At 41.0% G+C, this 26,373-nt stretch overlaps 2 protein-coding genes across 3 annotated transcripts in view; both read right to left on the reverse strand.

The window, feature by feature from the left end:
- Window positions 1-26,373, reverse strand: part of LOC132143360 (uncharacterized) — a 121,464-nt gene that overhangs the window by 33,470 nt on the left and 61,621 nt on the right. The window lies entirely within an intron of this gene.
- LOC132143359 (2-oxoglutarate receptor 1-like) overlaps window positions 1-26,373 on the reverse strand; it is a 48,396-nt gene that overhangs the window by 11,630 nt on the left and 10,393 nt on the right. The window lies entirely within an intron of this gene.

Consider the following 26,373-nt stretch of genomic DNA (forward strand, 5'->3'; position numbering starts at 1 on the left):
TTGCATGCAGCATTTGTCTGACTGATAATTCCTGGGATTTCAGGCATGACTTGGTTCGATTTGTTAGACCTGATAACAATAACCTCATTATTGACAATAACCTCATTTATTCAAACACAGTAGTCTGCATGCCGTCTCTATTTAAACAGTGCATTTCAACACTTGTGAAATTCCAAGATGGATCTAATCTAATTCAACTCAAATTGTGAAACTTGTGTATTAAATAAATTCAATGCACACAGACTGAAGTAGTTTAAGTTTATGGTTCTTTTAATTGTGATGATTTTTGCCCACATTTAACAAAAACCCACCAATTCAACAAATTAGAATATGGTGACATGCCAATCAGCTAAGTTTGGTTCACTAGGCAAAACAATCTTGGGGAAGACTGCTGATCTGACAGTTGTCCAGAAGATAATCATTGACACCCTTCACAAGGAGGGTAAGCCACAAACATTCATCGCCAAAGAAGCTGGCTGTTTACAGAGTGCTGTATCTAAGCATGTTAACAAGAAAGTTCAGTGGAAGCAAAAAGTCTGGAAGAAAAAGTTACACAACCAACTGAGAGAACCACAGACTTATGAGGATTGTCAAGCAAAATCGATTCAAGAATTTGAGTGAACTTCCCGAGGAATGGACTGAGGCTGGGGTCAAGGCATACAGACGTGTCAAGGAATTTGGTTACAGTTGTCGTATTCATCTTGTTAAGCCACTCCTGAACCACAGACAACGTCAGAGGCCTCTTAACTGGGCTAAGGAGAAGATGAACTGGACCTTTTCCCAGTGGTCCAAAGTCCTCTTTTCAGATTAGAGCAAGTTTTGTACTTAATTTGGAAACCAAGGTCCTACAGTCTGGAGGAAGGATTAAATGACCATGGTGTTGGTGTGCTTGACTGGCCAGCAAACTCACCAGACCTGAACCCCATAGAGAATCTATGAGGTATTGTCAAGAGGAGAATGAGAAACAACAGACCAAACAATACAGATGAGCTGAAGTGCCACAAACTGATCACCTCCATGCCACGCTGAATTGAGGCAGTAATTAAAGCAAAAGGAGCCCCTACCAAGTATTGAGTACATGTACAGTAAACAAACATACTTTCCAGAAGGCCAACAATTCACTAAAAATCATCACAATTAATAGAAACAAAGACTTAAAGTACTGCAGTCTGTGTGCATTGAATTAATTTAATACGCGAGTTTCACAAATTGAGTTGAAATACTGAAGTAAATGAACTTTTCCACAACATTCTAATTTATTGAGATGCACCTGTATATAAATATACTGTATATTTAATGTTGTTTCAAATTAAAGTGTTGGTGCTGCCTTGAAATATTACCTTTACGCAAATTCAAATGTGAACTAATTTCACCAGTGCGGTGCTGACAGGCGGCAAGGAAGTCGACCGGAAGTTGAAGTCGGCCGCGAGCTGCCATCTTGTAGCAGACCTTCACTTGCGTTAGCATCCCATTGACTTTGCATTAATTTTGGCGTCACTTTGGCAGCAAATAACTTTACATCTGAGGAGTTTAAAGACTCCATTTGTCCATTATTTATTTCTAAAGATACACGACAATGTATAAAGGGCTCCATTACCTTCTGTTACATTACGGACCCGTAGAAACAGTTTTTGTAAAAAAAGGCTCACGATTGCGTCATATCCACTTGACTCTCTGTCGCACAGTAGAGAAATTACCGTACAGACAGGAGGAGAAGCTCGCAGACAATTAACTTAATATGCCGTACTGGTGTTACATTTTAAAATACTATAAAAAATAATTAATCAGAATACTTACTCCTGCTCACTCACGCCAGAGAACTCCCCACTCAAGCTCGCCGTCTCTGCAAGATTAACGATGGCAGTTTTCACGCACAGCTACTAGAAGATTTACATCTGTCAGACAGGTTGCTGACGTCATCAAGCTTAGTTTGAGTCTGCGCGTCAGAAACGGAAGTGCTAAAAATCGCTAAAAATGGGCTCCACTTGTCTCAATTGAGTTCCAATGGGGTCACTGTGTCCATTTCTTTTACTGTCTATGGGTGCTGATCAGTTACAACAGATCGCGAACATTATTCTTCTTCTAATAACGTCTTATGGCGGATGGCAAACCAACTTTTGTTGCATTTACCGCCACCAACTGGACTGGAGTGTAAAGCACTAATTGACCAGTCAGCGCTGCATGAACACTTTAATACCATGCTGTTTCATCCTACTTTTGGTGAGTTTGGCTTCCCATATTAATGTAGTGCTCGTGCTTAGATATTAAACAATTGATTATGATCAGGATTATACTATAATTTCCATAGATTTAGCACAGCTGCCAGACTTCCCATGAAAACAATAGCAAACATTTAGACGTGATAACGCACTGTATGCTTTTTCTTGTTTAGAAAAATTTATATGAATGCTTTTTTGTTTGCTGATTGGCTGCAGTTGGTTTGAATTACAAATGTTAAGATTCAACTCTTGAAAATATATCCTAATTTATATTTGCGTGCCTTTTTTGCTGCTTGGGAACTAATTATAATGATATTTCAAGTCCAGTCAATTAAAATATGTCATGAAATGTGGGATTCAATGACATATATATTTTTTATTAGTTATGTAATATTGTGGGTTGTTATATTTGGGTTAAAATATGTGTTTTTAAAATAGGCATAGGTTATATATTACAAATAAAATATAGCCTACAATATACACCACCACCAATAATAATAATTGTCACGATTATTAGATGGAGTGCCCATGAACTTCATTAGAGGGCACTCCACTCAGGACCATTCCACCCATCAACCACCAGATGTCACTTGGACACTAGCACCTCTCATACTGTTGCACCACACCCGAACTACATTACCCATGAGTCACTGCATCACAATCACCCTGCCACACCTGCACCTCATTCATCAGCCAATTTCCTTGCCACACCTGCACCTCATTTACACACACACATAAAAGCAGCACATTCACTCTCACTCACTGCGAAGTCTTGTTTAGCCAGTCTGACATTTCCGAGTGTTTTCCCTGTGTTTATTATTCCTGTGTTTTGACCTTTGGACTGTTTATTCCGACTCTGATTCTCCGCTGCCTGTCTCGATCCCTGCTTGTTTCTGATTACGATTCTGGTTATCCCTGACACACCTGACGCCATTCATGATCTCTGCCTGTATGACCATTCTGTTTAATAAATGCTGCATATGGATCCGAACGCCTCCGACTCCTGGTTACAGAAGACTTCGCCAAACCAGGATCCAGCAGCTTTAAGGAGTAAATCCAGGTCAGCCATGAATCCAGTAAGCCAACTTATGCGTTTACGTCAGGGAATTAGGCCCATCGAGGACTATGTGAAGAACTTTATTGAGTTTGCCCATTTATCTATCATGGACGAGATGTGCCTGATATTTTTTCGTGGTGGCCTATCTGAGCCGCTTGGCTCACTCATGCCTTTGCATGATCCTCACTGGACTCTGCAGTATTATATTGATCTGGCACTCCAACTGAGCAGCTCTGCATATACTGTGGGTGTTGTGGAGGAGGAACACAGCACTTTTGCAGTATCCACCACTCCTGAGCCTTGTCCTGTTATGGCCGCCAGCCCAGCGCCTCTGCACAAGATGGCCGCCAGCCCAGCGCCACTGCACAAGATGGCCGCCAGCCCAGCGCCGCTGCACAAGATGGCCGCCAGCCCAGCGCCGCTGCACAAGATGGCCGCCAGCCCAGCGCCGCTGCACAAGATGGCCGCCAGCCCAGCGCCGCTGCACAAGATGGCCGCCAGCCCAGCGCCGCTGCACAAGATGGCCGCCAGCCCAGCGCCGCTGCACAAGATGGCCGCCAGCCCAGCGCCGCTGCACAAGATGGCCGCCAGCCCAGCGCCGCTGCACAAGATGGCCGCCTCAGTTGAATTTCCAGAGTCAAGTCAGGTCCCCGTCGACTTTCCAGAGTCAGGTCAAGTCTCCACTGACCGTCCAGAACAAGAGTCCAATCAGGTCACTGTTGACCATCCAGAGTCAAGTCAAGTCTTCGCTGACCTTCCAGAGTCAGGGTTAGTTCCTGTTGGCCTTCCAGAGTCGAGTCAGGTTCCAGCGAACTCTCCAGAGTCGAGTCAGGTCACCAACGATCTCTCCAGAGTCGAGTCAGGTCACCAACGATCTCTCCAGAGTCGAGTCAGGTCACCAACGATCTCTCCAGAGTCGAGTCAGGTCACCAACGATCTCTCCAGAGTCGAGTCAGGTCACCAACGATCTCTCCAGAGTCGAGTCAGGTCACCAACGATCTCTCCAGAGTCGAGTCAGGTCACCAACGATCTCTCCAGAGTCGAGTCAGGTCACCAACGATCTCTCCAGAGTCGAGTCAGGTCACCAACGATCTCTCCAGAGTCGAGTCAGGTCACCAACGATCTCTCCAGAGTCGAGTCAGGTCACCAACGATCTCTCCAGAGTCGAGTCAGGTCACCAACGATCTCTCCAGAGTCGAGTCAGGTCACCAACGATCTCTCCAGAGTCGAGTCAGGTCACCAACGATCTCTCCAGAGTCGAGTCAGGTCACCAACGATCTCTCCAGAGTCGAGTCAGGTCACCAACGATCTCTCCAGAGTCGAGTCAGGTCACCAACGATCTCTCCAGAGTCGAGTCAGGTCACCAACGATCTCTCCAGAGTCGAGTCAGGTCACCAACGATCTCTCCAGAGTCGAGTCAGGTCACCAACGATCTCTCCAGAGTCGAGTCAGGTCACCAACGATCTCTCCAGAGTCGAGTCAGGTCACCAACGATCTCTCCAGAGTCGAGTCAGGTCACCAACGATCTCTCCAGAGTCGAGTCAGGTCACCAACGATCTCTCCAGAGTCGAGTCAGGTCACCAACGATCTCTCCAGAGTCGAGTCAGGTCACCAACGATCTCTCCAGAGTCGAGTCAGGTCACCAACGATCTCTCCAGAGTCGAGTCAGGTCACCAACGATCTCTCCAGAGTCGAGTCAGGTCACCAACGATCTCTCCAGAGTCGAGTCAGGTCACCAACGATCTCTCCAGAGTCGAGTCAGGTCACCAACGATCTCTCCAGAGTCGAGTCAGGTCACCAACGATCTCTCCAGAGTCGAGTCAGGTCACCAACGATCTCTCCAGAGTCGAGTCAGGTCACCAACGATCTCTCCAGAGTCGAGTCAGGTCACCAACGATCTCTCCAGAGTCGAGTCAGGTCACCAACGATCTCTCCAGAGTCGAGTCAGGTCACCAACGATCTCTCCAGAGTCGAGTCAGGTCACCAACGATCTCTCCAGAGTCGAGTCAGGTCACCAACGATCTCTCCAGAGTCGAGTCAGGTCACCAACGATCTCTCCAGAGTCGAGTCAGGTCACCAACGATCTCTCCAGAGTCGAGTCAGGTCACCAACGATCTCTCCAGAGTCGAGTCAGGTCACCAACGATCTCTCCAGAGTCGAGTCAGGTCACCATTAACCTCCGTGAACTAAGTCAAGTCACCATTAACCTCCGGAACCAAGTCAAGTCACCATTAACCTCCGTGAACTAAGTCAAGTCACCATTAACCTCCGGAACCAAGTCAAGTCACCATTAACCTCCGGAACCAAGTCAAGTCACCATTAACCTCCGTGAACTAAGTCAAGTCACCATTAACCTCCGTGAACTAAGTCAAGTCACCATTAACCTCCGGAACCAAGTCAAGTCACCATTAACCTCCGTGAACTAAGTCAAGTCACCATTAACCTCCGTGAACTAAGTCAAGTCACCATTAACCTCCGGAACCAAGTCAAGTCACCATTAACCTCCGTGAACTAAGTCAAGTCACCATTAACCTCCGTGAACTAAGTCAAGTCACCATTAACCTCCGTGAACTAAGTCAAGTCACAGTTGATCCTCAGGAACCAAGTCAAGTCACCAACGATCTTCGTGGGCACAGTCAAGTCACCAACGATCTTCATGGGCAAAGTCAAGTCACCATTAACCTCCGTGAACTAAGTCAAGTCACCATTAACCTCCGTGAACTAAGTCAAGTCACCATTAACCTCCGTGAACTAAGTCAAGTCACCATTAACCTCCGGAACCAAGTCAAGTCACCATTAACCTCCGGAACCAAGTCAAGTCACCATTAACCTCCGTGAACTAAGTCAAGTCACCATTAACCTCCGTGAACTAAGTCAAGTCACCATTAACCTCCGTGAACTAAGTCAAGTCACCATTAACCTCCGTGAACTAAGTCAAGTCACCATTAACCTCCGGAACCAAGTCAAGTCACCATTAACCTCCGTGAACTAAGTCAAGTCACCATTAACCTCCGTGAACTAAGTCAAGTCACCATTAACCTCCGGAACCAAGTCAAGTCACCATTAACCTCCGTGAACTAAGTCAAGTCACCATTAACCTCCGTGAACTAAGTCAAGTCACCATTAACCTCCGTGAACTAAGTCAAGTCACCATTAACCTCCGTGAACTAAGTCAAGTCACCATTAACCTCCGGAACCAAGTCAAGTCACCATTAACCTCCGTGAACTAAGTCAAGTCACCATTAACCTCCGTGAACTAAGTCAAGTCACCATTAACCTCCGTGAACTAAGTCAAGTCACCATTAACCTCCGGAACCAAGTCAAGTCACCATTAACCTCCGTGAACTAAGTCAAGTCACCATTAACCTCCGTGAACTAAGTCAAGTCACCATTAACCTCCGGAACCAAGTCAAGTCACCATTAACCTCCGTGAACTAAGTCAAGTCACCATTAACCTCCGTGAACTAAGTCAAGTCACCATTAACCTCCGTGAACCAAGTCAAGTCACCATTAACCTCCGTGAACTAAGTCAAGTCACCATTAACCTCCGTGAACTAAGTCAAGTCACCATTAACCTCCGTGAACTAAGTCAAGTCACCATTAACCTCCGTGAACTAAGTCAAGTCACCATTAACCTCCGTGAACTAAGTCAAGTCACCATTAACCTCCGTGAACTAAGTCAAGTCACCATTAACCTCCGGAACCAAGTCAAGTCACCATTAACCTCCGGAACCAAGTCAAGTCACCATTAACCTCCGTGAACTAAGTCAAGTCACCATTAACCTCCGTGAACTAAGTCAAGTCACAGTTGATCCTCAGGAACCAAGTCAAGTCACCAACGATCTTCGTGGGCACAGTCAAGTCACCAACGATCTTCATGGGCAAAGTCAAGTCACCATTAACCTCCGTGAACTAAGTCAAGTCACCATTAACCTCCGTGAACTAAGTCAAGTCACCATTAACCTCCGTGAACTAAGTCAAGTCACCATTAACCTCCGTGAACTAAGTCAAGTCACCATTAACCTCCGGAACCAAGTCAAGTCACCATTAACCTCCGGAACCAAGTCAAGTCACCATTAACCTCCGTGAACTAAGTCAAGTCACCATTAACCTCCGTGAACTAAGTCAAGTCACCATTAACCTCCGTGAACTAAGTCAAGTCACCATTAACCTCCGTGAACTAAGTCAAGTCACCATTAACCTCCGTGAACTAAGTCAAGTCACCATTAACCTCCGTGAACTAAGTCAAGTCACCATTAACCTCCGTGAACTAAGTCAAGTCACCATTAACCTCCGTGAACTAAGTCAAGTCACCATTAACCTCCGTGAACTAAGTCAAGTCACCATTAACCTCCGGAACCAAGTCAAGTCACCATTAACCTCCGTGAACTAAGTCAAGTCACCATTAACCTCCGTGAACTAAGTCAAGTCACAGTTGATCCTCAGGAACCAAGTCAAGTCACCAACGATCTTCGTGGGCACAGTCAAGTCACCAACGATCTTCGTGAGCAAAGTCAAGTCACCATTAACCTCCGTGAACTAAGTCAAGTCACCATTAACCTCCGTGAACTAAGTCAAGTCACCATTAACCTCCGTGAACTAAGTCAAGTCACCATTAACCTCCGGAACCAAGTCAAGTCACCAACGATCTTCATGGGCACAGTCAAGTCACCAACGATCTTCGTGAGCAAAGTCAAGTCACCATTAACCTCCGTGAACTAAGTCAAGTCACCATTAACCTCCGTGAACTAAGTCAAGTCACCATTAACCTCCGTGAACTAAGTCAAGTCACCATTAACCTCCGTGAACTAAGTCAAGTCACAGTTGATCCTCAGGAACCAAGTCAAGTCACCAACGATCTTCGTGGGCACAGTCAAGTCACCAACGATCTTCGTGAGCAAAGTCAAGTCACCATTAACCTCCGTGAACTAAGTCAAGTCACCATTAACCTCCGTGAACTAAGTCAAGTCACCATTAACCTCCGTGAACTAAGTCAAGTCACCATTAACCTCCGGAACCAAGTCAAGTCACCAACGATCTTCATGGGCACAGTCAAGTCACCAACGATCTTCGTGAGCAAAGTCAAGTCACCATTAACCTCCGTGAACTAAGTCAAGTCACCATTAACCTCCGTGAACTAAGTCAAGTCACCATTAACCTCCGTGAACTAAGTCAAGTCACCATTAACCTCCGTGAACTAAGTCAAGTCACAGTTGATCCTCAGGAACCAAGTCAAGTCACCAACGATCTTCATGGGCACAGTCAAGTCACCAACGATCTTCGTGAGCAAAGTCAAGTCACCATTAACCTCCGTGAACTAAGTCAAGTCACCATTAACCTCCGTGAACTAAGTCAAGTCACCATTAACCTCCGTGAACTAAGTCAAGTCACCATTAACCTCCGGAACCAAGTCAAGTCACCAACGATCTTCATGGGCACAGTCAGGTCACCAACGATCTTCATGGGCAAAGTCAAGTCACCATTAACCTCCGTGAACTAAGTCAAGTCACCATTAACCTCCGGAACCAAGTCAAGTCACCAACGATCTTCATGGGCACAGTCAAGTCACCAACGATCTTCGTGAGCAAAGTCAAGTCACCATTAACCTCCGTGAACTAAGTCAAGTCACCATTAACCTCCGTGAACTAAGTCAAGTCACCATTAACCTCCGTGAACTAAGTCAAGTCACAGTTGATCCTCAGGAACCAAGTCAAGTCACCAACGATCTTCATGGGCACAGTCAAGTCACCAACGATCTTCGTGAGCAAAGTCAAGTCACCATTAACCTCCGTGAACTAAGTCAAGTCACCATTAACCTCCGTGAACTAAGTCAAGTCACCATTAACCTCCGTGAACTAAGTCAAGTCACCATTAACCTCCGTGAACTAAGTCAAGTCACCATTAACCTCCGTGAACTAAGTCAAGTCACCATTAACCTCCGTGAACTAAGTCAAGTCACCATTAACCTCCGTGAACTAAGTCAAGTCACCATTAACCTCCGTGAACTAAGTCAAGTCACAGTTGATCCTCAGGAACCAAGTCAAGTCACCAACGATCTTCGTGAGCAAAGTCAAGTCACCAACGATCTTCGTGAGCAAAGTCAAGTCACCAACGATCTTCGTGAGCAAAGTCAAGTCACCATTAACCTCCGTGAGCAAAGTCAAGTCACCATTAACCTCCGTGAACTAAGTCAAGTCACCATTAACCTCCGTGAACTAAGTCAAGTCACAGTTGATCCTCAGGAACCAAGTCAAGTCACCAACGATCTTCGTGAGCAAAGTCAAGTCACCAACGATCTTCGTGAGCAAAGTCAAGTCACCAACGATCTTCGTGAGCAAAGTCAAGTCACCATTAACCTCCGTGAACTAAGTCAAGTCACCATTAACCTCCGTGAACTAAGTCAAGTCACCATTAACCTCCGTGAACTAAGTCAAGTCACCATTAACCTCCGTGAACTAAGTCAAGTCACCATTAACCTCCGTGAACTAAGTCAAGTCACAGTTGATCCTCAGGAACCAAGTCAAGTCACCAACGATCTTCATGGGCACAGTCAAGTCACCAACGATCTTCGTGAGCAAAGTCAAGTCACCAACGATCTTCGTGTGCAAAGTCAAGTCATCAACGATCTTCGTGAGCAAAGTCAAGTCACCATTAACCTCCGTGAACTAAGTCAAGTCACCATTAACCTCCGTGAACTAAGTCAAGTCACAGTTGATCCTCAGGAACCAAGTCAAGTCACCAACGATCTTCGTGAGCAAAGTCAAGTCATCAACGATCTTCGTGAGCAAATTCAAGTCACCATTAACCTCCGTGAGCAAATTCAAGTCACCATTAACCTCCGTGAACTAAGTCAAGTCACCATTAACCTCCGTGAACGAAGTCAAGTCACCATTAACCTCCGTGAACTAAGTCAAGTCACCATTAACCTCCGTGAACTAAGTCAAGTCACAGTTGATCCTCAGGAACCAAGTCAAGTCACCAACGATCTTCATGGGCACAGTCAAGTCACCAACGATCTTCGTGAGCAAAGTCAAGTCACCATTAACCTCCGTGAACTAAGTCAAGTCACCATTAACCTCCGTGAACTAAGTCAAGTCACCATTAACCTCCGTGAACTAAGTCAAGTCACCATTAACCTCCGTGAACTAAGTCAAGTCACCATTAACCTCCGTGAACTAAGTCAAGTCACAGTTGATCCTCAGGAACCAAGTCAAGTCACCAACGATCTTCATGGGCACAGTCAAGTCACCAACGATCTTCGTGAGCAAAGTCAAGTCACCATTAACCTCCGTGAACTAAGTCAAGTCACCATTAACCTCCGTGAACTAAGTCAAGTCACCATTAACCTCCGTGAACTAAGTCAAGTCACCATTAACCTCCGTGAACTAAGTCAAGTCACAGTTGATCCTCAGGAACCAAGTCAAGTCACCAACGATCTTCGTGAGCAAAGTCAAGTCACCAACGATCTTCGTGAGCAAAGTCAAGTCACCAACGATCTTCGTGAGCAAAGTCAAGTCACCATTAACCTCCGTGAGCAAAGTCAAGTCACCATTAACCTCCGTGAACTAAGTCAAGTCACCATTAACCTCCGTGAACTAAGTCAAGTCACAGTTGATCCTCAGGAACCAAGTCAAGTCACCAACGATCTTCGTGAGCAAAGTCAAGTCACCAACGATCTTCGTGAGCAAAGTCAAGTCACCAACGATCTTCGTGAGCAAAGTCAAGTCACCATTAACCTCCGTGAACTAAGTCAAGTCACCATTAACCTCCGTGAACTAAGTCAAGTCACCATTAACCTCCGTGAACTAAGTCAAGTCACCATTAACCTCCGTGAACTAAGTCAAGTCACCATTAACCTCCGTGAACTAAGTCAAGTCACCATTAACCTCCGTGAACTAAGTCAAGTCACAGTTGATCCTCAGGAACCAAGTCAAGTCACCAACGATCTTCATGGGCACAGTCAAGTCACCAACGATCTTCGTGAGCAAAGTCAAGTCACCAACGATCTTCGTGTGCAAAGTCAAGTCATCAACGATCTTCGTGAGCAAAGTCAAGTCACCATTAACCTCCGTGAACTAAGTCAAGTCACCATTAACCTCCGTGAACTAAGTCAAGTCACAGTTGATCCTCAGGAACCAAGTCAAGTCACCAACGATCTTCGTGAGCAAAGTCAAGTCATCAACGATCTTCGTGAGCAAATTCAAGTCACCATTAACCTCCGTGAGCAAATTCAAGTCACCATTAACCTCCGTGAACTAAGTCAAGTCACCATTAACCTCCGTGAACTAAGTCAAGTCACCATTAACCTCCGTGAACTAAGTCAAGTCACCATTAACCTCCGTGAACTAAGTCAAGTCACCATTAACCTCCGTGAACTAAGTCAAGTCACAGTTGATCCTCAGGAACCAAGTCAAGTCACCAACGATCTTCATGAGCAAAGTCAAGTCACCAACGATCTTCATGAGCAAAGTCAAGTCATCAACCATCTTCGTGAGCAAAGTCAAGTCATCAACGATCTTCATGAGCAAAGTCAAGTCACAGTTGATCCTCAGGAACCAAGTCAAGTCACCAACGATCTTCATGGGCACAGTCAAGTCACAGCTGATCTTCATGAACCCAATCAAATCACCACAGATCTACCAGAGCCTCGTCACATCTCAGCCGAACTCCCAGAGCCTCGTCACATCTCAGAGCTCTCGTCCTATCCTGTCACGGCCAGGGAGGCCGTCAATGAGCTCTCATTCATTCCGGTCTGGGCTATGGAGACCATCCACCAACTCTCTGTCTGTCCTGTCATGGCCACGTAGGTCCTCCATGAACTAACCGCCTGCCCTGTAATGGCAAAGGAGGCCAGCTACCATCTCATCACGGCCACGGAGGCCGCTATTAACCTGTCAATGTTCTCTGTTTCAGTCCCACCTGAGCAGACTTGCGGTCCGGTGCCATCGACTCCACTGTGGTGGTCCTCTGCTTCACCCTGGTGGGCTTCTGTCCCGTCTGCTCTGCTGTGGTGGTCCTCTGCTCTGCCCTGGTGGGCTTCTGTCCTGTCTGCTCGGCTGTGGTGGCCCTCTGCTCCGCCCTGGTGGGCTTCTGTCCCGTCTGCTCGGCTGTGGTGGTCCTCTGCCCCGCCCTGGTGGGCTTCTGTCCTGTCTGCTCTGCTGTGGTGGTCCTCTGCACCGTCCTGGTGGGCTCCAGCTCCACCTGCTCCACTCTGGTGGGCTGCCACGCCACCTGCTCTGCCTTGGTGGACCCTTGTTCCAGATTTAGGCCCAAGGCGGGCTCCCGTTCCCGAGTTAAGCCCATGGCGGGCCCCTGTTTTCTATGCCAGGCCCAGGAGGGGCTCCTGTTTTCATGAGTTAGGCCCAGGAAGGGCTCCAGTTCCACCTGCTCTGCCCCAGTCCACTGCACTTCCTCATGGACCTGGCCCTCCATCCCTCCCCCTGTTCCGCCTCCGCTCCACCGCCCTCCTAGATTGTTTTGAGCGTCTGGAAGCCGCTCCTTTGGGGGTGGGCTATGTCACGATTATTAGATGGAGTGCCCATGAACTTCATTAGAGGGCACTCCACTCAGGACCATTCCACCCATCAACCACCAGATGTCACTTGGACACTAGCACCTCTCATACTGTTGCACCACACCCGAACTACATTACCCATGAGTCACTGCATCACAATCACCCTGCCACACCTGCACCTCATTCATCAGCCAATTTCCTTGCCACACCTGCACCTCATTTACACACACACATAAAAGCAGCACATTCACTCTCACTCACTGCGAAGTCTTGTTTAGCCAGTCTGACATTTCCGAGCGTTTTCCCTGTGTTTATTATTCCTGTGTTTTGACCTTTGGACTGTTTATTCCGACTCTGATTCTCCGCTGCCTGTCTCGATCCCTGCTTGTTTCTGATTACGATTCTGGTTATCCCTGACACACCTGACGCCATTCCTGATCTCTGCCTGTATGACCATTCTGTTTAATAAATGCTGCATATGGATCCGAACGCCTCCGACTCCTGGTTACAATAATAATAATAATAAAAGGTCAGTAAGATTTTTTTTAATGGTTTTGAAACAAATCTGTTCTGTTAAGTTATATTTATTTGATTAAAAACAACAACAAGAACAGTAAATCTACATTTGGAAAGAACTGCTTTCTTTTTGGATATTTTAAAATGTGTTTTTCTCTCATGCTAAAGCTCCAGCTTTCAGTGTCACATGATCCTTTCATAAATCATGCTGATTGCTGCTCAAGAAACATTTCTGATTATTATAGCTGGCACACCACACTGACAGAAAAGCACAATTTGAAATTTAATGGACTAACAAATATATAAATCAGGACAGCACTATAATAGTAACCTTTTTTGAAAATGAAGAGCATAAGTTTTCCAATCTTTGATTTGAGTGATCCACAGATCTGTCAAACTAGCTAATGATGTTTAATAAAATGCAGTTATATTATAGGCAGTTGGCATTAATTGTGCTTGTGATGGAGTTGTAGTGGAGTGCTCTCTGAGCGACTAAAAACACTACAATGCTCTGACTTTCAAAAAATCCACTCCTCGTTCTAGTCAAAAATCACGCCGCTCACTCTGCCAGGAACGGAAGAACAAACTAAGATCTCTTCTGTAAAAATGCCCCTGTGGATATATTATAAACAGGAATTTTGATCAAGTCTTTTTAAATTTGGGCAACAACATCACCAAATCAGTAGCAATGAAAATCGCCAACATGCTTAAAAACTCTGTAAATAAATGTTACTGATCTTATTTTCAAATGATTTCAGTGTCATTTTATTTTTTCATCAATTTAATGGATCGTTGAATTGAAGTAATTTCTTTAAAAAGTAATGACCCCATACATTTGAATGCTACTGTAAATATAACAACAGTCCTTATTATAAACACAAAATGAAGTGAACAAACGGGAAAATGGGCGGGATTTACAGTTACTGCCTGACAGGTGTGATCTCATTGTTATGATACTTGACTATGGGAAAGTGTGTCACTGTTTAATTCCTTTGCTGTCAATGCTGTGTTAACATGATACACCTATGAACACCTGTTTGGAGATGTTTTATCACTCATCCAAGACCGCAATAATTATTGTGCCATGTGTCATCTGGGTTTACATGCCAGTTTTGATAAAATGATCATGTGAACAGAATCTCAACTAACAAAAAAATAATATTGTGAATATATATATATATTTTTTTTCTTCTGAATATCCTCCTGAACGTTCAGAACATCCAGTTTAAAAAAAATAATAATAATAATAAATATAGCTGCAAGTAGCAATTATGGGGCCAAGCACTCCACCGGCAAATTTAGGAGCTAAGCATGGCATGGAGGACCACACCAAATGCAACAGCGAGCATTTACAGCAATTTTAGGATGATTGCATTTGAAATGGCTGAAAAATGCAACCACTAGTAATATGATTAAATGGCTTATCACTTTTGACCAACAGGTGGCGTTGTAATCAAATCATTTTGGAATGTTCTGTGAGAGATGATAATGGCACACACAAAGTTTGGTGTCAATATGCCAAAGCATTGCATCTATACGGGCTGAAGTGTCATTATGGCAAGATGCCTCAAATTCGTCGCTGTGCTGACAAATTGCTGACACGGGAAAATTGGATATCATTCGACTCAACATGACTCACTGAATTTAAAGACACCAGCTGTGTGATTTTTGGCCAAACCATTCAGAAGTTATAAGCAAAAATATGCATTTTTTCATCTCCTGACCACTAGGTAGCGCTGCATCGAAAAACTGCAGGTAGTCTCAGGTCATGGTTATAACATACACCAAGTTTGGTCTCAATATGCCAAACCGTTTCCGAGATATAGCCTAACATGCATTTTTGCGTGCTTTTCATCAAATTTGTTCACGTGTCATTTGAGAATGGTTGGACGAATCAACATAAATTCCATAACTTTTTTGCCAGCATTGTCTGAAGATGATCTGAGCCTATTTTTGTGAAAATCGGACTAACCGTCTAGGAAGAGTTTCAAAAAGTAGTTTTTTTGAAAAATTCAAAATAGCGTTTTTAATTTTAGGGTTAATTCAAGTATTCAGAGAAAAAAAAAAATCATTTTCTGGCTCATGCTCTGGCTCAAGAATAATAACGCCAATGGGAAAATTAAGGGAATGTTTTATTTTATAATGTTGCACTTTTAAATGTTTTCGGAATGTTCTGATTCTGTTATACTATGCAAACAACCAGACAAATTTAAATGAACATTTGTTCATAACTTTGAAAGAACCTTGCCGGAACATTCCCTCTCAGCTATATGCCAGATCAAACTTAGTGAATTCTTAATAGTAAACTAAAAAAATGATACAGCACAGGTACACATATATTATTTGTATGGGTTTTTTGAAGGGTGCATCCTAATTTTCCTTTTATTTTAATATGAAATGGAGCTAGCAGTATCAAGATCATGAGTTTGATTCTCTCAGAATGGTTCAGGAAATTATTATTAATAAAAGTTATGTCCAACTTAAATGTTTCAGGAAAAAAAGAATGGTTTGCATAGAACATGAATGATGAAATGATTTATAAAGCTATGATTTTGAGATCAGAGAACTTTGGACCAACATTCTATTAACATTACTGGAAGAACATTTGTTTGTACCTTTGAGAGAACCTTACCGGAACATGTTGCATACTGCTTCTACCACTGATATATCATGACATTAATTGTAAACAATATGTTCTATATGGCAGATATAGTAGACCTAGTGTATTTAATTATTGCTGGCATGCTAATAATTTTAGTATATAGTATAGTCATTATTGCTTTGATATAATAAGACATATTGGCTGTTTTGCCTGGGATAAATTAGCAATTTCATGATTTGAGTGTGATGCATTTAGCTAACTGCGAGCACTGAGTGATAAAGATGTTTGTAAATAGCAATATGAAGTGAGAGATTGTTACTGTTACTGTAGTAGAGCGTTTTGTTAACCTCTAGTGGTTGATGATGGAACTGCAGGACAATCGCTAGAGAGAGAAAAGCTAATGCGGGTCAGACTCAAGTTCACGATATTAGTATGAACATAAACACAGCCACATATACTCACTGTCTTCGTGTTCAACATATTGTGTGTGTGTGTGTGTGTGTGTGTGTGTGTGTGTGTGTGTGTGTGTGTGTGTGTGTGTGTGTGTGTGTGTTTCAAACTGAACCAACTTATTTGTTATGATTTGCTATTTAATGCAGTGACATTTAGGGATTTTTAAAAATAGAATGTTCTGTCCAAATACATTTTGGGGCAACTCTGTATAATCTGTTCTTTAATACAGAAGCAGTCATTAAATTATTTGTCATTAAAATCATTATTATTCTTCATTTACTGAAAGGTTAGAACATGACTTGAAATTTCAGAGGTCCTTAAGTAAATAATTTAGATCACAGAGGATCAGCTAGAGAAAATATTAGGAACCCCTGAGGTTAAGAAATCATTAAAGAGTTTAAAAGAGACTGCTTTATATCTTAGGAGAAAGTGCTCTAATTTAACCACTAGAGGGAGGAATACTCGCACTTAAATTAAGAATTTAAAAGTAGATAGATTTTAATGTTAATGTAGAATTTTAATGTGTTTTAATGCATGGTTAAATGAAAAGAAACAAACATTTTATTTTACCTATTTTTTCATGTATTGTTATTTGATCTGAAGTAACAAACTAAAAAAAGAATTAAAAACAGCTATACAAATGTAAAAAAAAAAATATATATAAATAAAATTCAAATGAAAACAAAGAAAAAAAAAACGGATTCAAAATATTACCAAAATCTTAATGCTACTGCACTAATGCTGTTTTAATCTGATTCATTGTTTCAAAACACTGGAGATCCAACATGTACAATTTAACTTATTATGCAACTTGAAGCAAAACAACTGACAGAAAAAACTGACTGGTCACATTAAAACTTAAAAGAATTATTAAAAAATTCAAGCCTTGCGTTAAAAAATTCAAATCTGCCCGTTTTTTGTATGCATTAATGGATGCATCAAAACCTGTGCTTTGTCACACTGAAAAATCAAGCAATCACTGTGGTGATTTGGCCAAGTGAAATCCTTTGAGCATGATAGACTGTGGTTTGACTGAAATAGGATCCGATGGCCTATTTTAGGGGACTAGGAAATGAGAGCACATTGAAAAGCAGGCCAGACTGAAGGGCAGGCCAGGCTTCTGCATCAGAAGGCACTGGATCTATATGTGGATCCAGCCTCTGATTGTCATGATCTCAGATCAGAATCAGCTCTCAGATGGGCTCAGGAGGGACCCGTCGGAGCGCCACAGGCCACCTGCTTTGATTTTTAGATTTTCACACTTAGACAGAAGGTGGGGACACCATAAGTGACGAAGCTTGCAGTAAACAGCACTTATCTTGGCACGGCAGCGTATCACCGTCTTGCTGTGCCATTACGCCCACAAATAGTGCACAGCTACCTGCTGTCGAACTGGCCTTTTAGTGCCCTGCATCGCACAAACAACCACAAAACGATCATCTGCATTGGGGGCTGCGGCCTTGTTATGCATTTAGATTCTTAGTAGCACCGACAAAGAATATGTTTGTTACAGGCTGAACGTATAAATCAGCTGGTGTTTATCAGCCCTGAAACATAATCTACGCAAGTATGTGAGCACTAATGCTATAAGAGAGATTTCACACGGAAATGTGTCAGAATGCAATGCAAACGTGTGATTTGTTGCTAGAAATTATCTGCATGTTTGTATATAAATTCCTGAAGGATAAAATATTGGTTTTAATGAAAAGTATTACACTAATGTAAATGTTTTTTGTTTTGCACGCACCCTTTTTCCTTGTTGTTTAGCTAAAGTTTTCTGTTACTACTGGCATGGTGTTATAACAATCTGAAGAGAATCTTACTGATAAAGATTAAAGTTAGTTAAAATATAAAAGGTTTATACAATGACCAAGTGAGAAAAATCTTCAAAAATTGTCATGTTGTTAAAGAAATAAAGGAATAGGTCACCCGAAATGCAAATTTGCTGCAAATGTGCTCACCATGAGGTCATCCAAGATGTAGATGAGTTTGTTTCTTCATCAGATTTGGAGAAATGTAGCATTGCATCACTTGCTCACTAATGGATCCTCAATGGGTGCCGTCAGAACGAGAGTCCAAACAGCTGATAAAAACATCACAATAATCCACAAATAATACACACCACTCCAGTCCATCAGTTACTATCTTGAAAAGGCAAAATATGCATCTTTGTAAGAAACAAACCCATCATTGAGGCGTTTTTAACTAAAACACGAGTCCATAATCCATAATAATGCTTCCTCCAGTGAAAAAGTGTTCTGGTCTGAATCAGGAGAGAAATCTGCACAGATCAAGCACCATTTACAAGCCAAAAACTGCTCAAAATATGAGTGGATTTTGATGTGAGAGACAACAGGAATTATGGATTATGGACTCATATTTTAGCTGAAAGCAACAGTTTGGAGTTAATAACTTCTTAATGATGGAATTGTTTCTTACAAACACAGCTTTTCTCTTCTCAAGATGGTAACTGATGGACTGGAGTGGTGTGGATTACTTGTGGATTATTGTGATGTTTTTATCAGCTGTTTGGACTCTCATTCTGACGGCACCCATTCACTGCAGAGCATCCATTGGTGAGCAAGTGCTATATTTCTCCAAACTTGATGAACAGACACTTCTACATCTTGGATGGGCTGAGAAGGGGGAACACATTTTCAGCAAATTAGCATTTTTGTATTGCGTAAAAATTATTACAATTATGAATTTGATACGTGTTGCATTTGAATGGACAGAAATTGTGACAATCGCACAGACACATGGAACCCTCTAGAGTTGAGGATTGCTTATCGCCACGGTAACATAAAGTGCACTCGTTATATGTCTACAATGGGACAAATGCAGGGAACAAGTGTTCACGTTCAGGTACTTGCATGTGCTGTATAGGAGAATGTAAGTGCACACTTATGTGCGTCTCTCTGGATATCTGTCAGTGTTCATGCTGTATGTGTGTGTGTGTGTGTGTGCCTGATGGGGGATGTAGGTGTTGCGTGGGTTGGCTTGCCATTGGCTTTCCTCCCCATTTCAGTAAGTCTCCTCTCTCTTTTTTTATTCTCACGCCCTCGCTGTTGCCAACCACAGAAAAATCTCTTCTGCTGTTGTTCTAACCATCTCTACCCACCTAGAGCTGAGCATTCTGCGCCGAGTCTTCTTGTCTTGGTGTTTATATTTCACTCTCGCTGTGTCTCATACAGAATACATTATGCACAAGACAGTATTACATTCAATGGAGGGTCTCTCTCTTACACACACACACACACACACACACTCAAACACACACACACACACACACGTTTGTTTTTGTGAAAAGTGGGTTCATCCCATAGGCGTAATGGTTTCTATACTGTACAAACTGTATATTCTACGGCCCTACACCAACCCTACACCTAACCCTAACCCTCACAGGAAACTTTGTGCATTTTTACTTTCTCAAAAAAACTCATTCTGTATGTATCTATAAAATGGGGACATGGGTTATGTCCTCATAAGTCACCCTCTCCTTGTAATACCTGTGTCATACCCATGTCATTATACAGAATTGTGTCCTGATATGTCACAAAAACATGCGCACACACACACACACACACATTTGCAGAATCAAACATCATATGAAAGTTTTCTGCCCGGCTCTGGTGTTAGACGTGAGTAAATGTCCCGGACACATACTACTCTCTGTTTATGTGTGCATGTGTTTGTGTAGACGGAAATCTCAATTAATTCATCTAAATATAAATTATATGAAACAGTTCCCATAGCAATATAATTGAACTAATCAGAACAGACAGTGAATGATGGTTTAACTAAGTTTACAAATTATGTTTTCTATTATTTAGATCTCAGTGTTGTGTTCGCATGTACTGTATATTAAATGTAGCGTGTGTTCAATCTATCTGTCTATCCATCTATATATTTATCTGTCTGTCTGTCAGTCTGTAAGGTTAAGTTGTGGCTTAGTGGTTAGAGAGTTTGACTCCTAAGGTTGTGGGTTTGAGTCTCGGGCTGGCAATACCATGACTGAGGTGTCCTTGAGCAAGGCACTGCACCCCCAAATAAATGGCTGCCCACTGCTCCGTGTGTGTGTGTGTACACACACACTTTGAATGGGTTAAAGCTGCAGTCGGTAACTTTTGACGCTCTAGTGGTTAATAAACAGAACTGCTTGCGTCATGCGGAAGAACATTGTAGCCGGAGCTACTTCTCTCTGTTTATGTCTATGAAGAATCACAAAGGTACCGGGTTACTCCGCCGGGGTACCCCCGAAGCAATCTAAAATAGTCTGAATATAATCACTTATTATAGATGTACCCTAGTGATTCAGGACAGGCTAAAAACAGGATTCATGGTGTACTCGCTTATTATATACATTTTGTAAATCTTGAATACAAAAAAAGTTACGGACCGCAGCTCTGATTGGTTGTTTCTTACCGGGAGCGGTGAATTTCTGCAAATGGCAATAGGACCACTACTGGGAGGAGCCAGAGGAGCTTGATTTTTTCACAGATTATCTGTCTCATATTCTACTGTCAGGACATAATGACAGGTTTCACAAATACATTTTTACAAAAGTTACCTACTTCAGCTTTAAATGCAGAGCACAAATTCTGAGTATGGTTCACCATACTTGGCTGTATGTCACTGTCTGACCTCCTTTATTATTAAGTTACAAATGTTTCAAACTAATACAAATCATGTTAGGTCTCTTAGTAAATTAAGCTTTCTTTTAAAATGACAAGGAATGATCATTTGCGGTCATACATGTGTTGTGATTCTCTCCTGCAGTGGTCTGCTCCTCTTATCTGATGGTGATCATTGGGTCTGCAGTAGCTGCATTAATATTTCACACTGAAGGAGTCTTAAGACACTGTACTGAGATGCACTGGCCAGACATTACAGCTTTTCTCAGTCGCTCTGATGCACTTTTTCAAATCAGAAATGAGATTCTCAGAACTACTTGTACAACCTCCACCTCATCTAGTCATTTGTACACATCATAAAACCAGTTCCTCATTCTTTGGAACAAGTTGCACATTTATCTGCGGTTTCCTACACTATCAGCTGCTAATGACGTGGTGCTCAAAATGTATACTGTATATAGTTTTCTGTGCAATAGTCTTACCCCTCAAAACATTTAGTCTTTAGTTCATCGTATAAATCATTAAATGCAAAATGGTTCATTTAGTTGTCATAAACTGTCAAGCACATTTTTTAACACATTATTATTAGACTTTTTGTCAATTTGGCATGAATTGTGCACGTGAATCTTAACTAATGAAGAGAATGTAGATCAATGATAAATGGTAGTGACCAATGATAAACCATTTCTCTGAAATAGCTCAAAGGTTTATCTCATGAATCTTTAGTTGGAAAGCAAAAAATAAGTTTATTCAAGTGTGCTATTATACTTGTTATAAACTGAAAATCGGAAAAAGTACTACTTACTACTATTACCTTTTATGTACTTCTCAGAAATATACTTAAAATGACATTTGCAGTTTTTTTTTTCAATTGCTAACATGCTTTTGTCCAGTCTGTAGTCACATTTTCAAAACACTATAAACAATTAGCACAACATCAGTCTGTTTTGACCATACCTTTAACACAATTCATGTTGTTTTCGCACAATACTAGTAAATTAACACGTTTCTAAATTGCTTAAATTTTATTTTCACATGAGCTTACCCCCATACCAAAATCATAGATCTTTCTTATCTTTTTTTTTACAATTCTTAAACACAGCATGACATTAAATGAAGACCTAATGTTCCAAACTGTAAATATAGTGTAAAGCCTCTACTTCTGCAACAAAATCAACTCAAAAGTATTGAAATAATATCTGTATATAAAATATTGTAACAACCGATAAGCATTTTTAAGTTAAAGATCACTCAAATATTTAGAAATAGCTGATTCCAGGAGGAATAGTCAGGTGTTGATGCTCATTACATTACATCAACATAGAGTAAAATACTTCTTTGAACTGGGTTTGTGGATGCAGAACAACACAAAGAATCAGAGAGAGAGAAAAAATAATGCCTGGGAGAGGAAGAGGAGTAGTCGGAAAATGGGTTTCAGTTGAAGGTAACTAAATTACAAAAAACAATGGAATTTTTGAACAATTAACAATTTTTATATTGTCTATGCAAGTAGAACTGAAACATGTACAGTATGTCAAACATGTAGAAGAAAGTAATGCAGTTTTTGTAAAGTCATCAACTGTTAGTATTTTGACAGTCACTGTTCTATGATTGATTATATGTTCCTATTGGATAGAAAAGCAGTGCTAGTGTTTTGTCCGATTACTCAATTTTGGATTATGTTTGCTGTGTTTTGATAGAGTTAGTTTATGTAGAAAAAAGTAATCAGCATTTTGAAATGTAGAGTTTGTATTTATTTAACAAAATGTGGTTTTGGCCAAAGTTGTGTTGCTGTATGAAGAGTTTAGAAAAAGTACTTTAAGTATTGGTAAACGCTTGTAAATATATTTGCGCTATACTCCTAGAATCCGTGTTTTCATTATTATACTGTAGATATTACACATCTTCTGCACAGAATGTCCGATTAAACACAAGTGAAGAAGAAAAAAAATGTCAATGGATGAAGAGGTGATAAATTACAGTCGAGCTTTGGGGTGTTGATCGACTCCATCTACATTTTGATTATCATTCTGAATCCAATTTATAGCCTTTTTTCAGCTTTTTATTCAAAATGTTATTTCTTTATTTTTTTATTAAACTTGCCAATATTAAAGTGTTTAAAAAAAGAATGCATGAAGCTAGAATAAAAGGTTTTTGTTTACAAGCAGATACCTGTTCTTTCTTTGGATGTTTTGTATGTTCAGATATTCACATAACAAAATATATACAAATTAAGAACTACTGTAAATAGGGACATAGTAGTATACTTAAAAGTATGATGTGAAGTTCATTTAATATATTTGTAGTATAAAACTACTAAACTAGTAGTTTACTCAGACTATACTTCAAAGTGTACAAAGTATTTAATTAGTAAACTATTAGTATACATATAAGTTCACTTTTAGTGTAATTGCAGTACAAGCTACAAACATAGAGGTAAACTAGTAGTGCACTCAAAGTTTGCTACTGTTATACTTAAAGTATACTTTTATATACTAGAAAGTGGGCCAATTGAGTCCCAAGGAGTATTGAAACAGTACACTTACAAATTTACTACTAGAACACTGATATTTGTATACTTGCTACATAAAGTATACTGTACTTAAAATATACTTGAACTTTACTTAAGTATACTTAGTAAAATAAACTTGAAGTATACTTTTGGTAAGGGTATACTGTACAAGCAAAGGACAACACAAGAGTCACCAATTCTGAAAATGGACTTATTTTTTATTTTATTATCTTTGCGCCCATATTTCTTTTCCTTTTCTATATCACAACGACATTGTGATGTGTTTTTTGTTGTTGTTTTTTGGTAAGACCACTAGTAAAAGTGTAACTGGGAATTCTATCCAGACTCTTTCAATCAATACCCCGCACACAGTAATGTGTAAATTTGTACTTTTGAAATGGATATATGGCATACATAAGCATACTGCATTTCGTTGCATTCTACCTTACATTTGCAATCACAATAACGTTATTAATCTAATATGTAATACTGTTCAATACAGTGACTGTCATCCAAAATGTTCCCATAGTTTACATCAGGTAATACTAACACTGCACTGTTATATCAACAACGGCTAAGCATTTTGACCATCTTGTTTGTGAACAAGGATTTTTCATTCTGATGGCAATGATATGTTCATTATAAAGAAAAAAAATCTAAATACGCACATCCAGAAAAAGTCAAGATCAAAGGGTAAATCAAATAATAGAAAAAAGGTTCTGCACTGTAACGTTCCCCTACTGATATGTTCGTTGACATAAACACTTTCTTTTGAGAGATTTTGAGTAAGTTACAGGCTTTTGCAGGTTATCCATTGTGTGGTGCTGTTTGTACGAATTGTTTTGAGAAATGCACATACTTGTTTGCAAATATTATGGATGATTTGAGAAAAACTGTAAACACTCACTTTCTCATCTCAGGAATAATACGTCATCTAGTACGTGCATGCATGTACAATCAAACACATATGTTCTGGAATGAAATCTTTCTCACACTGATTCATGTCTACAGCTCATGAATTTTTCAGTGTTTTGGAATGACCTCTGAACTACAGTGATGCACTGATTGCCTCTTAACCAGTGGGTTGTTTTCACAACTCAGTTGCATAAGTGTGTCAAGGGTGGTGTGTGCATTTGGATGTAGTTCTGTGTAAAGGGTGATTCGTCTTGCAATATGTAAATATGCATCCATTGCAATATATATATATATATATATATATATATATAAAACTATTTAAAGATACATAATTAATATTTTTATTAAAGATGAAATGCATTGCTATTCTTATCATATCCATCTCAGAAACAGACCTGTGACCCATTTCTGGATTGTGACCCACAGACTGAGAAGCACTGGTGTTAAAGTGATACCCAACCTCCTCTGGGCCTAATGATTCCCACCTCTGATGCTCAACAGTTCTGTAATATTGCATCGTCTGTTTAGTCTTAATCCAGGTCAGACGGGTCATCGACGGTGACTGGAAATCCTTCCATCCATCAGCAAATGGATGTGTGTAATACTCCAGGGAGGAGACGCAGAGGGGTTAAATGCACAGGTGGAGCGTCTCAATCAATGTAATCGACTGATCTAATTGACAGTGCAGAGAATGATAGAACACTACCTGCCCTGCTGTTTGCTTCTCTTCTTTCTTCACTCCAGTTTACTAGCTTCATAGCTTTTTTTTCTATTCACTGTTTGACCTTCTCATTCTGAACATCATCTCAGACCTAAAAAAACAGCAGCTTAGATCAACTCCCTTAATAAACTGCTTTATGGATTTGCACTTAAATGCTTTTATTCTTGTGTATTATTTCCCAGTTTCATTTATGCATTTGGCAGATGCTTTTAAAGCAACTTACAGTGCATTCAGGGTATATATATCTTTTTTTTAACCTTTCCTGGGAAAGGTTGAACTGTTTTCAAAGTCTGGAATCACCATTTTTATTGCTCATATTAGAAACAGGCTACTTTATGTAAAAGTGCAAATGTAGGCAATAACAGTTGGTCTGTATTTATGTTTGTACTTGCGTTGATATAGCTGTAAAAAAATATCATACTAAAGGGGTCAAGAGAGTTACATCAAGCAATGTATACTGTATCTGACTATTAAATTGGATAAAAGACAATAAAAGAAGATATGTATGCATAATTCCCATTATCAGAATATTCTGGCAAGGTTCTCTCAAAGTTATGAGCAAACATTCTTCCAGTAATGTTACAGTTTTTCCTCAATCGCTGTGGCACGATTTTTAAAACAGTCCTAACATTGTCTAAATTGTAAATGCAATTGTCACAATATGTCTGCAAACGGACCCAAAATATAATCACTGTATGTGTCCATCTACAGTATGTGAGGACGGAAGGAACCAATTACTGCAGAAATTCAGTTAGATTCGCTTGTCATAGGATGAATTGTAATACTGTAGATTGAGAAAAAGCAGATAGCACAGAAAACCAGCTATAAAGACGTCAATCTCACGTCATGCCATCCCTAAAATTGAAAAATTATTCAGATGAACGGAAACATCTTTACCCGAGTGACCTGGTCCACAACCAAGCGGATGAGAGTTAGAGGCAAGACGTGTTCATTTGCAAATGATGCAACTCATTAAAAATAGACTTTCTTTGGATAAAATGAATAAGATGACCCTAAGGATGCATATTTACTGTCAATGTGCGTGGGTTACCTCAAGCTTTCAGTTTAGGAGTGCAGAAGTGGTTTTGTCTCAAACGCTGCCAGCTAGATCACAAAGGTCAAGCTGTTTTCCCAAGCAGATGTAAAAAACAATATATATATAAGATTCAGATGCAGCCAGCATTAACATGGCTAGAAAAAAAAAACATATTTCCGCCGGGTTCTAGAAGT

The sequence above is a fragment of the Carassius carassius genome, chromosome 7 (assembly GCF_963082965.1).
Source record: "Carassius carassius chromosome 7, fCarCar2.1, whole genome shotgun sequence".
NCBI classification, from domain to species: Eukaryota; Metazoa; Chordata; class Actinopteri; order Cypriniformes; family Cyprinidae; genus Carassius; species Carassius carassius.